This window comes from Colobus angolensis, unplaced genomic scaffold (genome assembly GCF_000951035.1).
Source record: "Colobus angolensis palliatus isolate OR3802 unplaced genomic scaffold, Cang.pa_1.0 Scaffold277, whole genome shotgun sequence".
NCBI lineage: Eukaryota > Metazoa > Chordata > Mammalia > Primates > Cercopithecidae > Colobus > Colobus angolensis.
In genome coordinates this window covers 291,515-308,074 of record NW_012116010.1, presented here as the reverse complement: position 1 = coordinate 308,074, position 16,560 = coordinate 291,515, and the positions used below count along the sequence as shown (strand labels likewise).

At 37.4% G+C, this 16,560-nt stretch overlaps 1 pseudogene across 1 annotated transcript in view; it reads left to right on the top strand.

Moving 5' to 3' along the window:
* LOC105516172 overlaps nucleotides 1–16,156 on the top strand; it is a 66,994-nt pseudogene extending 50,838 nt beyond the window's left edge. Inside the window, exon 2 of the transcript XR_001002441.1 lies at nucleotides 15,550–16,156. The product of XR_001002441.1 is annotated as a 60S ribosomal protein L18 pseudogene (transcript). The remainder of the gene's footprint in view (nucleotides 1–15,549) is intronic.
* Nucleotides 16,157–16,560: the final 404 nt, after the last annotated feature.

The following is a 16,560-nucleotide window of genomic DNA, read 5'->3' as shown; positions in this document are numbered from 1 at the left end:
AAAAAAAAAAAAAAAACCAACCAGCTTCTGGATTCATTAACTTTTTGAAGGGTTTTTCGTGTCTCTATCTCCTTCGGTTCTTAATTATATTAGTTATTTCTTGACTTTTTAGTTATTTCTTGACTTTTGCTAGCTTTTGAATTTGTTTGCTCTTGTTTCTCTAGTTCTGTTAATTGTGATGTTAGGGTGTCGATTTTAGATCTTTCCCACTTTCTCCTGTGGGCATTTAGTGCTATAAATTTCCCTGTAAACACTGCTTTAGCTGTGTCCCAGAGATTCTGGTATGTTGTATCTTTGTTCTCATTGGTTTCAAAGAACTTCTTTATTTCTGCCTTAATTTCATTATTTACCCAGTAGTCATTCAGGAGCAGGTTGGTCAGTATCCATGTAGTGGTGCAGTTTTGAGTGAGTTTCTTAATCCTGAGTTGTAATTTGATTGCACTGTGTTCTGAGAAACTGCTATGATTTCCATTCTTTCGCATATGCTGAGGAGTGTTTTACTTCTAATTATGTGGTCAATTTTAGAATAAGTGTGATGTGGTGCTGAGAAAATGTATATTCTGTTGATTTGGGTTGGAGAGTTCTGTAGATGTCTGTTAGGTCCACTTGGTTCAGAGCTGAGTTCAAGTCCTGAATATCCTTGTTAATTTTCTGTCTTTTTGATTTGACTAATATTGACAGTGGGGTGTTAAAGTCTCCCACTATTATTGTGTGGGAGTCTAAGTCTCTTTCTGGGTCCCTAAGAACTTGTTTTATGAATCTGGGTGCTACTGTATTGGGTGCATATATATTTAGGATATTTAGCTCTTCTTGTTGCATTAATCCCTTTACCATTATATAATGCCCTTCTTTGTCTTTTTTTTTATCTTTGTTGGTTTAAAGTCTTTTATCAGAGACTAGGATTGCAACCCCTGCTTTTTTTTTCCTTTTTATTTGCTTGGTAAATATTCCTCCATCCCCTTATTTTGAGCCTATGTGTGCCTTTGCACATGAGATTGGTCCCCTGAATATAGCATACTGATGGGTCTTGATTCTTTATTCAATTTGCCAGTCTGTGTCTTTTGATTGGTGCATTTTGGTGTACCTGAAAGTGACAGGGAGAATGGAACGAAGTTGGAAAACACTCTTAAGGATATTATACGTGAGAACTTCCCCAGCCTAGCAAGACAGGCCAACATTCAAATTCAGGAAATACAGAGAACGCCACAAAGATAATCCTCGAGGAGAGCAACCCCGACACATAATTGCCAGATTCACCAAAGTTGAAATGAAGGAAGAAATATTAAGGGCAGCCAGAGAGAAAGGTTGGGTTACCCACAAATGGAAGCCCATCATACTAACAGCGGATCTCTCTGCAGAAACCCTACAAGCCAGAAAAGAGTGGGGGCCAATATTCAACATTCTTAAAGAATTTTCAACCCAGAATTTCATATCCAGCCAAACTAAGCTTCAAAAGCAAAGGAGAAATAAAATCCTTTACAGACAAGCAAATGCTGAGAGATTTTGTCACCACCAGGCCTACCTTACAGGAGCTCCTGAAGGAAGCACTAAATATGGAAAGGAAAAACTGGTACCAGCTACTGCAAAAACATACCAAATTATAAAGACCATCGACACTATGTAGAAACTGCATCAACTGACGGGCAAAATCACCAGCTAGCATCGTAATGACAGGATCAAATACACATATAACAATATTAACCTTAAATGGGAGACTTGACTTTTTAAAAATTCTATAATTATTCCATTTCACTACACTGGCTGCTCAGACAGGAATATTTTTATCACTTAGCATTTGCTGAATATCTTCCTATGTGTGAATTACTGGGCAACATGCCAAACGAAAGATAAGTCGATAAGTTACACCTGGGTTGACAGCAGATTGAGAATACAGAGGAGAAAAGCTGTTCAGTTGTTCAATGTGTGAGTGCACTTCTAGTTGCACAGGCAAAATATATAAATGTCTGTAGTCACAGCCAGCCTAAGCAGGGTGACTCCAAAAGAGGTTATTATACTGTCGTTCAAAATTAAAATTTAATAAGTTATATTCAACATTAGTTGAAAACATTCATAAATCTAATGAATCATCTAATTAAATATTGTATATGCAAGAGCATGGAGCAGATTGAGAGAAAACTTTAAGAAAGTTATTTTTATGTTTAAATGTAATTAGTAAGTAATGTTTTAAAAACAAAACCCTCTTGAATTTTATGAAGCCTTTCTTCTAAACCAGAAAATGTTCTTTCATAAACCATCCCTCATTTTCAGGAATTACATGTTTATTTTTGCTTTTGATTGTAAGTAGTCAGCTAAATTACAATTTACACCAGTCTCTTTTTTGTCAGTCTAAGCAAGCCCAATTTCATGCAGAATGATTATGCATCTATATTGTCAATTACTCTGTTGTGCTATGATGCCAAAATCACTCTAGGTTAGAAGACACTATCATGAGAAAAAAACTGCGTCTTTGTTATCAGGAAGTTACATCTGGTTTCATTTATAATTTCTCTTAATATGCTTTTTGGTATTGTGTGGTAAACTTACCTTTTACCCCTTTGGGGGATCTCATAATGAGATCTATAAGTTGATATGTCAGCTAGCTATCAGTTCAATATTTAACATGAGGTAGAAAACTCAATTTGAAATTTGACGGGTAATTTGCTGTACAAGTTCATGAAGTACAAGTTTGGAAGTACATAATCTATATCAACCTGGATTTGAAACACAGCTCCTTACCCTCCACTCACCGAGCCTCTAGTTAATTTGTAATTTTGGTAACCACAGAACATCAAACACCATCTTTCCAAGTAGCAGGCAAACTGTGGCACAAACAATCAAATAGCCCCAAGTGCTTGAGAGAGTTAATTTAGTTCAAATGAAAGAGCTTCAGATTTCCAAAGGCAGAAATTAAGGGTTTAGCTGTATAGTAATTTTTTTTTATTTATTCGGCCAGGTGGTGATGTGTACATGAGTCATTGCTGAATTATTCCGTTCACCAGTTTCATATTCCTTAACTAACAAATCCATCTCCTTGAGGTTAATGAATATAATAATTTCTTGTAAAAATAATAAGTTGAATTCAGTAACATAACAAATCCAGGCAACGAAAACATATTACCCAGATGCTTTCATCCAGGATTTGTCGTTATCCCCCACATTCTCAAAGAGTGAAGTATTTATTTGGGTCCACAGAATTTTGCTTATAAAACAAGGTTAGCTCACTTTCCTCCCTGTACTAGCCTGAGGCTACAACTCTATTCCACTCATTTTCTTACATTGCTTAACATATATCAGCTGGTCAAGGATAAACTTTAGTTGTCTTCTAATTCAGCTATTCCTCAGTTCCTTCTAAATTCCGACAGCAGTTGTGTTACTCCTAAGGGGGGCAAAAACATGTTAAAGATGAAAAATTACTTTGGAAGATGCGAATAATGGCCTGAAATATAGCATAGAACATTCTTGTATCCATTCTAAGTCTGATGAAGAAAATCACTGGCCTTTTCTTTCCCTTTCCAGAGCAAAATGTGGCTCTGAAAAACTAAAGGAATGAAACAGAGGGAAATAATTCATCCAGCTCTGTGTAACCAGAAATAGGAAAAGAACCATAGAAGAAAATCTGATTAATAAGAACTCTCAATAAAGAATTTCAAGGTTGCACAAAACTGGAGATGCTGCTCTTAGTCAAATACATGTCAGCTTTTGTATGTAATAATGTATAGTAAACTAAAATGTATTTATCCATATAGATGGTTCATTTGATTACAACTCCAAACAGAAAAATACCCTATTGCTTCAGAATAATGCCTATACAGAAAGAAAAATACTGACGCATTATTTGCTGGTAGATGTACAGAGGTTAGAATACGGGAATATATAAAGTAGTTAACTTGCGGCCGGGCACAGTGGCTCACCCCTGTAATCCCAACACTTTGAAGGCCGAGGTGGGTGGATCACCTGAGGTCGGGAGTTCGAGAGCAGCCTGACCAACATGGAAAAACCCTGTCTCTACTAAAAATACAAAAAATTAGCCAGGCCTGGTGGCATAGGACTATAATCCCAGCTATTCAGGAGGCTGAGGCAGGAGACTCGCTTGATCCCGGGAGGCAGAGGTTGCGTTGAGCCAAGATCGCGCCATTGCACTCCAGCCTGGGCAACAAGAGCGAAACTCTGTCTCAAAAAAGAGTGAAACTCCATCTCAAAAAAGGAAAAAAAAAAAAAAAGAAAGAAGAAAAGAAAAAATAAAGTAGTTAACTTGCACTAATTAGGCTCACACATGAATATCTATTCGACTTTCAGAAACTTGCAGGTTCAGAGGACAAAGGCATAAGTGTCAATTAATAAATGTGAAATGTGATAACATATTTCAAAGAACTTTATAAATGTAAATTGCTATAGAAATGCAATTTGTTACTATTGATTTGTATTTAGCATGTGGTAAATCAATTTATGAAACATCAAATAAGCATACATTTATATTCACATGTATGTATACGTGCACATACACGCATACATAAATACATGTATTTTTTCTGAGATACAAAATACACTGTTAATATTTGAGAAAAATGCTCATGTAAAAATCTGTGTGCCCTAAAAATGCAGCATAATCTGTAAGGGCAGAGCAGAATATGGGATAGGGGAGGGCATAGAAAAGGCTTTAATTATATGGTAATATTTATTTGTTCAGCTAGGTGAAGGGTACACAGATAATTACTGTATTATTTCTTTGTCCAGTTTGTCATTTTTTTAACTAATAGATACAATTATTTTAAAGATAAAGAGTAATCCGTTCTAAATGTTTGTAGATATTTGTGAGAGTGAAAAAAAAAAACTAAAAAAGAAAACATTTATCTGCTGCTCAACTACAAAACAAAATATGCACACATACTTTTGCATATGCATGCACACACACACACACATGCACGCACACACACACACACACATGCACGCACATACACACACACACACACACTGCAGCATGGTCTAATGAGAGCAGAAACTTTGAAATTCTGTTTATGGCTCCACCACATCTGAGACACTTGATCTGATACAAATCACCTAACTTCACTGAAGTCCAGTCACTTGCCTGAAGGTGAGATTTTTAATACCTAGAGAAGCCACTGTGAGTATAGTACAAAGTAGGCAAAAGCAATTTATAGATTGAAAACCACTATACTATAGTCAAGTGTTATGAATTAGTAGTAAGTGCAATACGTGTCGAGGTGAGGATGAAAATCTTTCTTGCCTATTCAGTCATTATGTTGAATACCTTTGTAGCCTGAAATCGAATTAGAAGTTGCATACATATGCACATAAGGAAAAATATATATATTTCTTGTTTGAAGTGGTCTTATCTTTCAAGGTGATGCCTTCTCTGTGTATGGGTAGAAGAGTGGACAGAACAGTCATTACCTGTGTTTAAGGATGGCATATGAGGGCATATGCTACCTAAATCAGATGCCAAAGTCATACTGGAGGGAGGCAAGACTCAACCTGTAGATCACATATTTTACTAAATCTGATTAAATTCTCAACTTATATTTTCTCATATTTTATGCACATTTCTAATCTTTAAAGTATGCAAGTGTCTTATATTGTGCATTTTAGAGATGCAGAGATGAGTTCAGAAAAACACAAGTATAATGTCAAGATAAGGAACATCTACAACCTCCTCAATTTCGGCCACCACCACTTCTCACACAGCATAGTGCGATAGCCTTCCAACCTCTCTCCCTGCTTTTGTCTTTTTCCTACTGTTTTCTACACAGTGGCCAGACAGATTATCAAATGTAGTGTTTCCTAAAGTATGTTCCTCACCCATCAACATCAAAGTCACCTGACATACCTTATTAAATAGTGCAGATTATCAAACCCCACCTCAGATCATCTTTTTTCATAGGTCTGAGGTTGAATCTAAGAATAAGTGTTTCAGTGATACCCTTGGTGACTTCGATATCACTGACATTTAAAACAACTAAGGTAGGAGGTATATCACGATGCCACTTCTCTGCTCAAAACCTTCCAACTGGCTTCCACTCTCGCTCTTGAAAGGCCAAAAGAGACATCATGGTTTACAAGGCTCTTCCTGACTTATCTGACGCCATCTTTTACCAAACGACTCCACCTTGCTTACCGCCTCAACCATTGTGGACTTCCTGCCCTTCTTAAACTGCTCCTGCCGTGGTGGTGCCTTTCCACTTACTTTTTGCTATGTTGGGAATGTTGCTTTTCTTCTATGTTCTGAAGCTCATCCCTTCGTTCTTTTCAGATCCTGGATCAAAGATCACTTCATCTCAGAGAGGCCTTCCTTGACTATCCACTACTGACTAGAATCCCCTTCCCTGTCTTTATTTTTATTCATATAAAGTACCATAACATGACATATACTCGTTTGTCTTCTCTCGCTTCAATTCAGGCTCTGTGACAGAACGAATATGTCCTGTTTGTTATCCACATTGCCTAGCGCAGTGTTTAGTGCCTAGCAGGCCACTAATAAACATTTGTGAAGGTAATTAAAAAACCTGAAGCTTTACTCTTTCAGCTGTTTCCTGCTCCTTGCATGCTCTCTCCCTGCTTTTTCTTTCTTTCTTGTAATCTCCTTCTTCCTGTTCTCTCTCACTATCCTGTATTCTTCCTTCCTCCTGTATTCTCCTTCCTTTCTTTAGATACCCTGCCCTTCTATTTTCTCTGGTATGCACTCTTCCTCAATTCCAAATCTTTCTCTATCATGCACTCTCCTTCTTTCCCCTCCTCTTGTATTACCCATCTATCATGCAATCTCTCTCTTCTCTTTCATTCTGGCAATCTCTCTCCTTTCATGCTCTGTCTGAATTTTTTAATTTCCTCCTGCCTCCCTCCCACCAGTATTCTCTCTCCATCGTAGTTGATCTCAGCCTAGGTGTTTCTGTCTCCCATCCCGGTCTGGAGACATTTCTGATTTTCACAACTAGGAAGAGTACTGTTACTTACATCAATTGGATCAAAACTAGAGATTCTGCTCTATATCGTACAATGTGTTAAGTCACTCCCCCACAGCAAAGAAAAATCTGGAGCAAAATGTGAGGAGTGCTGAATTTAAGACACTCTGATTTTCAGATTATCACACCACACTTAACTTTTCTGACTCCACACATTTATATACATATATAGTGAATATATATATATTTAGTGAATATATATTTAGTGAATATATATATAGTGAATATATATATACACACACACACACACACATATTCACTAAAAACTATTTTTTAAGCTCTGAAAATTGTGAGAAGTTTGAGCATATTAACCCTTATAGATTTCCAAAGTCAGGTCAATTTGCAAGCAGTATCACAATGAGCATCGTAAAGCCTATCATCTTAAAACGTAAAAAAATGAGAAAAATACTTTCAACATATCAATTTGATTTTTATCCCAAATCAATCAGCATTGTCAAAATCCTAAAGTCAGACCAAAAATTAGATCTGTATAGATTTTGTAGGTTATGATATACTTAAGAATTGTGAAAACTCTAGATGCTGTGAAAAATTTGAGCATATTGACTTCAAAGCTTTCAAGCTGGGCCCAATTTGCAATTTTACTATCAAGTATTCTCACGATTAGACATGAACTCACTAAAGAAATACATTACGGATACATCTAATCACAGGTCACAAATAAACAAACTTTTAGGTGAAAAAGCAATGTTTTTCCCTGAAGGCATTTTAAAAGAGTGTTATCTCTTATCTTTTTGATTTTAATATCTTTAAGAGCCTCAGAAAAATTTTTGAATTCCTTCTTTATGAAGAAGCTGAGGTTTTCAGGATAGTAAGAAATCCTCACCATTTTATATAAAATAAATGTCAAGTTGGATAAGGACACATCTTGTTGGTTTTTACCACTTATTCTAATCAATTTAATATCACTTCCAGCATGTCACAGCACTGAATAAACAATATGATAATTGGAATTCCTCTGCTCCTTGAATTAGTAAGCAAATTACAGTGCATATCAATCATGCATAATGAGTCTGAAGCATGGTTTGATTACATTTCATTTGCATAAGAATTTTCTATAATTTTTAAAAACTGATCATTTTTAATTCAGAATAGATTTAAATGCCACACAACTGCTGCTCTCCTCTTGAAATGCAAAGCAACCTTCTTACATAATACAAAAATGCTAATCAAATTTTTAAAGCAGAACCTGGCTTGTTAATGAGTTTTCACCTTTCCACATCCTGTCAAATCTTATTACATTGTCACCTTTTTGGGTTCACAATTGGAATACACATTGATGTGGCTCAATTCTAATTGTAGCATTATGTTGCTGCACTTACAAGAGAAACATCTTTTAAATAATTCTTGTATTGTTCAATTTGAAGGGTAACTTCCTCTTTTTGCATCCCGTAGTTTGTAAAACCCCTACTATTTACATAAATATTGATGCAAACATAGTCCCTGATAAGCCAAAAGTCTAAAGCATAAAAATGAAACAAACAGGAAACAGCACACAAATAAATAAAGATTTTGGAGTTAAATTATAATGATGTAGAATGCAGTAATAAAAACAGCTTATTAAATAAAACTATTTAGAAATATAAATCATTAGGGAGATATCACATTAAAATAACTACTCATAAAATATTTCAGAGGAAAGCCAATGTTTGGATTTTCATATGTGTATTTCCTACAGTAGTCAACAATTTTAAAGGTGAAAAAAATTTTAAAGATTTTAAAGCATGTGAAAGATACTTAAATCTTTTAAAAGAACATTTCTAAGAGTAGACCTTAGAAGCCTAGAAAAGGTGTAGGACAAGTGACTTATTTTTAAAACATACCATGTACTATGTAAAATTTTTCAATGTTTAGTAGGATAAAAAGAATCAGTTATATGAGAGAAGCCAGCAACTAGTGAAAAAGAAAATGAATTTAGTTGCACAATAAACTCTTAGAAAAACCACCTACCAGTACATTGGCTAGAAACAATAGTTCCTAATAGATCTTATTACTACATATTAAATTTTCTATTCTATGCAAGGAAAAAATATATATTGTCAATTATGATAACTTGTTCTTAAATTTTAATTTCTAGCTTTTATGAGTAAATAGTGTACATATTTATAGGTTACATGAGATATTTTGATACAGGTGTGCAATGTGCAATACGTGATAATCACATCAAGGTAAACGAAGTATCTTGCATTTATCCTATGTGTTACTAACAATTCAATTCTACTCTTTTAGTTATTTCAAAATGTACTATTAAGTTATTTTTGACTATAGTCACCCTGTTGTGCCAGCAAATACTAGGTCTTATTCATGGTAACTTTTATTCCTCTAGAGGAACTGAAAAATTTCCATGGAGAAAAATCAGCATGGTAAAAGAGTATCATTGTGAGGCATGCTTCCATCAGTAAACTCCTGGTTTAGAAGCTATCATGGAGGGAGGTGGAGCAAGATGGCAGGATGGAAAGTTCCACCAATCACCCCACCCCCTTAAAAATCACAAAGTTAACAACTATCTACATAGGAAAAAACACTTCCATGAGAACCGAAAATCAGGTGAGCACCCACAGTACCTGGTTTTAACTTCATATGGCTAAAAGAGGCACTGAAGAGATAGAAAAAAACAGTCCTGAATCACCAATACTGCCCCTCCCCCACACCCAGCAGCCACAGCATGGTGCTGAGAGCATCTCTAGGCCGGTAGAAAGAACCAGCAATTGTGAGGTTAACAACTCAGTGTTGTTCTGTTAGAGCAGAAAGGAAAACCAGAACAAACAGCTGAGGCCCACCCACAGATGGAGCATTTAAAGAGGTTTCAGCCAGAGGAGTCCACCCATCCCCGGGGCCCCAACTAGGGTGACAGCAAACATCGCCACCAAGGGTCCAAGTGTTCTTGGTCTCTAAGTAAACTCGAAAGGCAGCCTAGGCAATAACGACTGGAACTAGTAGGTGAGTCGTAGGGCTGAACTAGATCCAGTAGGCTGGGATAGGGGTTGCAGCAAGTTACATACTGACAAACCAGCTGGTGCAGCCAAGAGAATGCTGGCATCACTCCTCCCCCAACCCCATACTGCACAGCTCATGGCTCCAAAAGAGACCACTGTCACGTCATCTGTCTAAGGAGTAAAGAGGGAAGAGTGGGAAGGCTTTTTTTTTTTTTTTTTTTTGACAACAGCCAACCACAGCAGAATAGGGAACTGGTCAGATAAAAGAGGACCCTGTTCCAGACCCTAGCTCCCAGACATCATTCCTAGACACACCGTGGGCCAAGAAAAGACCCACTTCCTTGAAGAAAAGAACCTAGTGCTGGACGCATTCATCACCTGCGAACTGAAGAGCCTGTGGTACCGAATAATGACAGAGATACCCAGGTACTATGAGATTTGCTGGCTTCAGGTAAGACTCGGCACAATACCAGCTGTGGTGTCTGTGGGACAAAACTTGTGCTTGAGCAAAGGAGAAGGAAAAGTAAAGACTTTTTCTTGCACCTGAGGTACCAACACCGCCAGAGGGGTTACAGTACTAAGCAGGCTCTTGGGGTCCCCGATTCCAGGACTTAACTATGGATGGTATTCTGGGCCTACATTTGGCAAGAAGAGAGCCCACTGTCCTAAAGGGTGAGTCCCAGACCAAGTAACATTCACCACAAGCTGACTTAGGAGACTTTAGGCCTTAAAGGAACATTGGTGTAGTCTGGTAGTACACCTCATGGTCAAGGGTGGCAGTGGCTATGGGGTAAAACTCCTGTGCCCTTGAAAAGGGGAAGAATGAATGGGAAAAACTGCATCTTGTGATGAGCGCCAGTTCAACTGCAAAACCAGAGAATACCAAGTAGACTTCTAATGTTTTTGACTCTACTCTCTGTCTCCCAGATGTAACTTCTGGACCCACCCAAGGCCTGGGAGACCTCATCACCCTGATGGGAGGAACACACGTCTGGCTAGATTTGCTACCCACTGACTGTAGAGCCCCAGGGCCTTGAGCAAACATACGGAGTAGTGAGGGAGTGGTCACAGCACAACTTGGGTTAGACTCAGTTCTGTGCTGGTTTCAGATCTTACCCAGCACAGTAGTAGTGGTGGGTGGCAACTGGGGTACTTGATTACTCCGCCCTCAGCCTAAGGTGGCTCAGAACAGAGAAAAAGACTATATTCGTGAGAAATTAATAAAAGAGAATGAGAAATTGTGCCAGGTAATCCACAGAATTCTCTCAGATTTTGTCCAAGACCATCAAGTGGTACCTTTATGAGTCTGCAAGAACCACAGCAGAAGCAGCTTAGATTACAACACCTAAGTCCTTTCAAATAACTGGAAACCTTCCAAAGAAGGTTTTTTGTAGTTATCTGCTACAAAAAAGGCCAGAGAGTGAAGACAACAATAATGACCTAACTCTTTAATGCCCAGACAGTGAACAACATTTAATAGCATCTACACCATCCAGGAAAACATGATCTTAACAAATGAACTAAATAAGGCACCAGGGACCAATCCTGGAGAAACAGAGGTATGTGATCTTTCAGACAAAGAATTCAAAATAACTGTCCTGAGAAAACTCAACAATATTCAAGATAACACATAAAAGAAATTCAAGATTGTATTAGATTAATTCATGAAAGAGATTAAAATAATGCAAAAGAATCAAGCATAAATTCTGCAAAAAAGCAACTGGCATACTGAAGAATGTATTAGAGCTCTTTAACAGCAGAATGAATCCAGCGAAAGAAAGAATCAGTGAGCTTGAGGACAGGCTATTTGAAAATACACAGTCAGAGGAGACAAAAGAAAAAAAAAAAAACAATAAAAAACAATGAAGCATGCCTCCAGGATTTAGAAAATAGCCTCAAAGGGCAATTCTAATAGTTATTGACGTTATAAAGGAGGCAGAGAAAGAGATAGAGGTAGAAAGTCTACTCAAATAAATAATAGCAAAGAACTTTCCAATCCTAGAGAAATACATCAATATCAAAGAAGAAAGTTATAGAACACCAAGCAGATTTAACCTAAAGAAGACTAACTCAAGTCATTTTATAATCAAACCCAAAGGTCAAGGCAAAGTAAGGATCCTAAAATCAGCAAGAGAAAAAAAACGATAACATACAATTAAGCTCCAATACGTCTAGCAGAAGAATTTTAAGTAGAAATCTTACAGGCCAAGAGAAAATGGCATAACAAATTTGAAGTGCTGAAGAAAAAAACTAATTACCTTAGAATAGTATATCTGCTGAAAATATCCCTCAAACATGAAGGAGAAATACTTTCCCAGGTAAACAAAAGGTGAGGGATTTCATTAATACCAGAACCATCCTAAAAGAAATGCTAAAGATAGTATATCAAACAGAAAGAAAAGGACATTAATGAGCAATAAAAAATCACCTGAGGGTACAAAACTTAATGGTAATAGTGAGTACACAGAAAAACAGAATATTTTATCACTGTAACTGTGATGTGTAAACTACTCTTACACTAAATAGAAAGATTAAATGATGAACTAATCAAATATAATAACTACAAAAACATTTCAAAACACAGTCAGTAAATTTACTTATAAATAGGAACGACAAAAGATAAAATAGCAGGGGGATGAAGTTAACGTGAGGCTTATTAGTTTTCCTTTCGCTTGCTTTTTGTTTACACAAAAACATTAAGTTGTTATCAGGTTAAAATAATGGGTTATAAGTTAATATTTGCACACCTCATAGGAACTTCAAATCAAAAAACAGACAATGGATACACAATAAATAAAAAGCAAGAAACTAAATCGCATCACCAGATAAAATTGTTTTCACAAGAGGAAGACAGGAATGAGACTGAAAATAACAGGGTGGAGAAATATATTCCATGCCAAAGGTAAACAAAAAACAGCAGGAGTCATTATTTATAACAGACATAACAGATTCGAAGACAAAAACTATATGAAGAGACAAAGTCACTATATAATGACAAAAGTGTCAATTCAGAGGAAATAAAAATTTAATTATATATGCACTCAATACCAGAGCATCCAGATATATAAAGGAGATATTATTAGAACTAAAGAGGGAGATAGGCCCCAATACAGTAATATAGGAAGACTTCAATAGCCAAGTTTCAACATCGGACATATTTCCAGACAGAAAAACAAAAAAAAAAATCAGCCTTAATCTGCACTGTATATCAAATGGATTTAGTAGATATTTAGAGAACATTTTATCCAAGAGTTACAGAATACACATTCATTTTCTTAGTCCAAAGACTATTCTCAAGAATAGACCATGTTAAGTCACAAAACAAATCTTAAAACATAGAAAAAAGTTAAAATAATATCAAGTATCTTCTCTGACCACAATGGAATAAAACTTGAAATTAATAACAGGAAGAATTTTAGAAACTATACAAACACATGAAAATTAAACAATATGCTCCTGAATGACTAGTGGGTAAATGAAGAAATTGAGAAGAAAATTGAAAAATTTTTTCAAACAAAGGATAATGAAAACACAACATATCATAACCTATGGGATATAGCAAAAACAGTACTCAGAGAGAAACTTATAGCTATAAGTTCCCACATCAAAAAAGGGCAAAAACTTCAAATAAACAATCTAACAATGTACCTTAAAGAAACAGAAAAGCAAGAACAAATCAAACCCAATATTAGTAGACAAAAAATATAAATATCAGACCACAAATAAATAAAACAGAAACAAGAAAACATGAAAGATCCAAAAACCAAAAAGTTACCTTTTTGACAGGAAAAAACAAAATTGACAAACCTTTAACCAGACTAAGAAAAAAAGAGATCTGAATAACTAAAATCAGAAATGAAAAATGAGACAATACAGCTGATATGCAGAAAATATAAGGATTATTAGTGACTACTGTGAGTATACGTGAATACATTGGAAAATCTAGAATAAATGGACAAATTCCTAGGTATAGACAACCTGCCATGACAGAACCAGAAAGAAATGCAAAACGTGAACAGACCAATGACAAGTAACAAGATCAAAGCCATAAGTAAACATCTTACAGTAAAGAAAAACCTGGGACCTAATGGCTTCACTACTGAATTTTACCAAACATTTAAAGAAGAACTAATACCAATCCTACTGAAGCAATTCCAAAAAAAAAGATGAGGAGGAAATACTTCCAAACTCATTCTACATGGCCAGTATTACCCTGACACTGAAACCAGACAAAGACACATCAAAGATAGAAATCTACAGGCCAATATATCTGATGAATATTGGTGCCAAAATCCTAAACCAAATACTAGCAAACCAAATTCAACAATACTTTAGTAACTTTATTCATCAAGACAAAGAGGAATTTATCCCTCAGATGCAAGGATGGTTTAATATATGCAGATTAATCAATGCAATATATCATATCAATTGATGCTGAAAAAGTATCCGATAAAATTTAACATCCATTTATGATATAAATCCTCAAAAACCTGGGTATAGAAGGAACATATGCAACATAATCAAAACCCTATATGACAGACTCACAGCTAGTATCACAGTGATTGGAATAAAAAACTAGAAGTCTTTTCTCTAAGGTCTGGAAGATGACAAGAATGCTCGTTGTCACCACTGTTTTTCAACATAGTACTGGAAGTCCTAGCTAGAGCATTCAGACAAAAGAGTGATATAAAAGCGTATTAGTCTGTTTTCACATTGCTATAAAGATCTACCTGAGACTGGGTAATTTATAAAGAAAAGCAGTTTAATTGCCTCACAGTTCCACAGGCTGGACAAGAAGCATGGCAGAGGAGGCCTCTGGAAATTTACAATCATGGCTGAAGATGAAGGGAAAGCTGGTACATCCTACATGGCTGAAGCAGGAGGTAGACAGAGTGAGGGGATGTTGCTACACACATTTAAACAACCAGATCTCATGAGAACTCATTGCAGATGATATGATATTATATTTGGAAAAACCTAAAACTCCACAAGAAAACTCTTAAAACTTATAAACAAATTGAGTTAAGTTGTGGGATACTAACTGATTTGTTCCAGACGACCCCCAGAGTAAGTGCCAGAGAATAGGCAAGTAAGCAGGGTAAAAGAAAACTTTATTAACTTGCCAATGTGAAGAAGGGACGAGGTTCACCGGTCTCTGGTGGTGGAGGCCGACGAAGTCGTTCTGGCGGTGGAGGCCGACGAAGTCGCTCCGGCGGTCTCGGGCGAAGTTCCTAGGTCCGCACACGAGCAGGGGCCAACGAAGTTTCTACCTCCCGCCCGCCGGGAGCGGCTTTTATGTCCTGGGCCCGGGAGCGGGAGGGCAGTGGGCGGGACATAGGCAGGTCGGGGGCGGGGTGGTAGGCGCCGGCTAGGTAGGTTTCGATTTTCTTCCTCAGACGTCAGACTGCGCCTGCGCAGTCGACCTGTGTTTTTCCCGGGCGCGGGAAAGTTGGCAATGCAGAACCCGGAAATGCGCCATTTTAGCCCCTTTGTTCTTTTGTTCCCTCCCTCCCTCCATCCAGACACTAACTCAACATACATAAATCACCAGTATTTCTATACACCAATAGTGAACAATGTGAAAAAAGAAATAAAAGGAGTAATCCAATTTATAATAGCCATACAGGCTTTCCGGACCTGGCCGAGCAGGAGGCGCCATCACGGGAGTTGACATCCGCCACAACAAGGATCGAAAGCTTCCGCCCAAGGAGCCCAAGAGCCAGGATATCTACCTGAGGCTGCTGGTCAAGTTGTACAGGTTTCTGGCCAGAAGAACCAATTCCACATTCAACCAGGTTGTGCTGAAGAGGTTGTTTATGAGTCGCACCAACTGGCCGCCTCTGTCCCTTTCCTGGATGATCCGGAAGATGAAGCTTCCTGGCCGGGAAAACAAAACGGCCATGGTTGTGGGGACCATAACGGACGACGTGCGGGTTCAGGAGGTGCCCAAACTGAAGGTATGTGCACTACATAACCAGCCAGGCCTGCAGCCACATCCTCAGGGCAGGGGGCAAGATCCTCACTTTCCACCAGCTGGCCCTGGACTCCCCCAAGGGCTGTGGCACTGTCTTACTCTCCAGTCCTCGCAAGGGCCGAGAGGTGTACCGGCATTTCGGCAAGGCCCCAGGAACCCCGCACAACCACACCAAACCCTAAGTCCGCTCCAAGGGCCGGAAGTTTGAGCGTGCCAGAGGCCGAGGGGCCATCCGAGGCTACAAAAACTAACCTTGGTTCCTACCCTCTTATTAAAAAGATTTTGAATGCTGAAAAAAAAAATAGCCATACAGAAAATTAAATACCTAGAAATTAACCAAAGATGTGAAATATCTCTCTGATGGAAACAAAGAAAATTAAAGAGGACACAAAAAAGTGGAACAAATTCTATGCTAATGGATTGGAAGAATCAATAATGTTAAAAAGGTCCATACTACCCAAAGGAATCTACACATTCAATGCATGAAATCTCCATCAAAATACCATTACCATTCTTCAAAAACATAGAAAAATCAATTCTAAAATGAATGTGAAACCATGGAAGACTCAGAATAGTCAAAGCTATCCAAGGCAAAAAGAACAAAACTGGAGGAATCACATTACCTGACTTCGAATTATATTACAGAGACATAGTA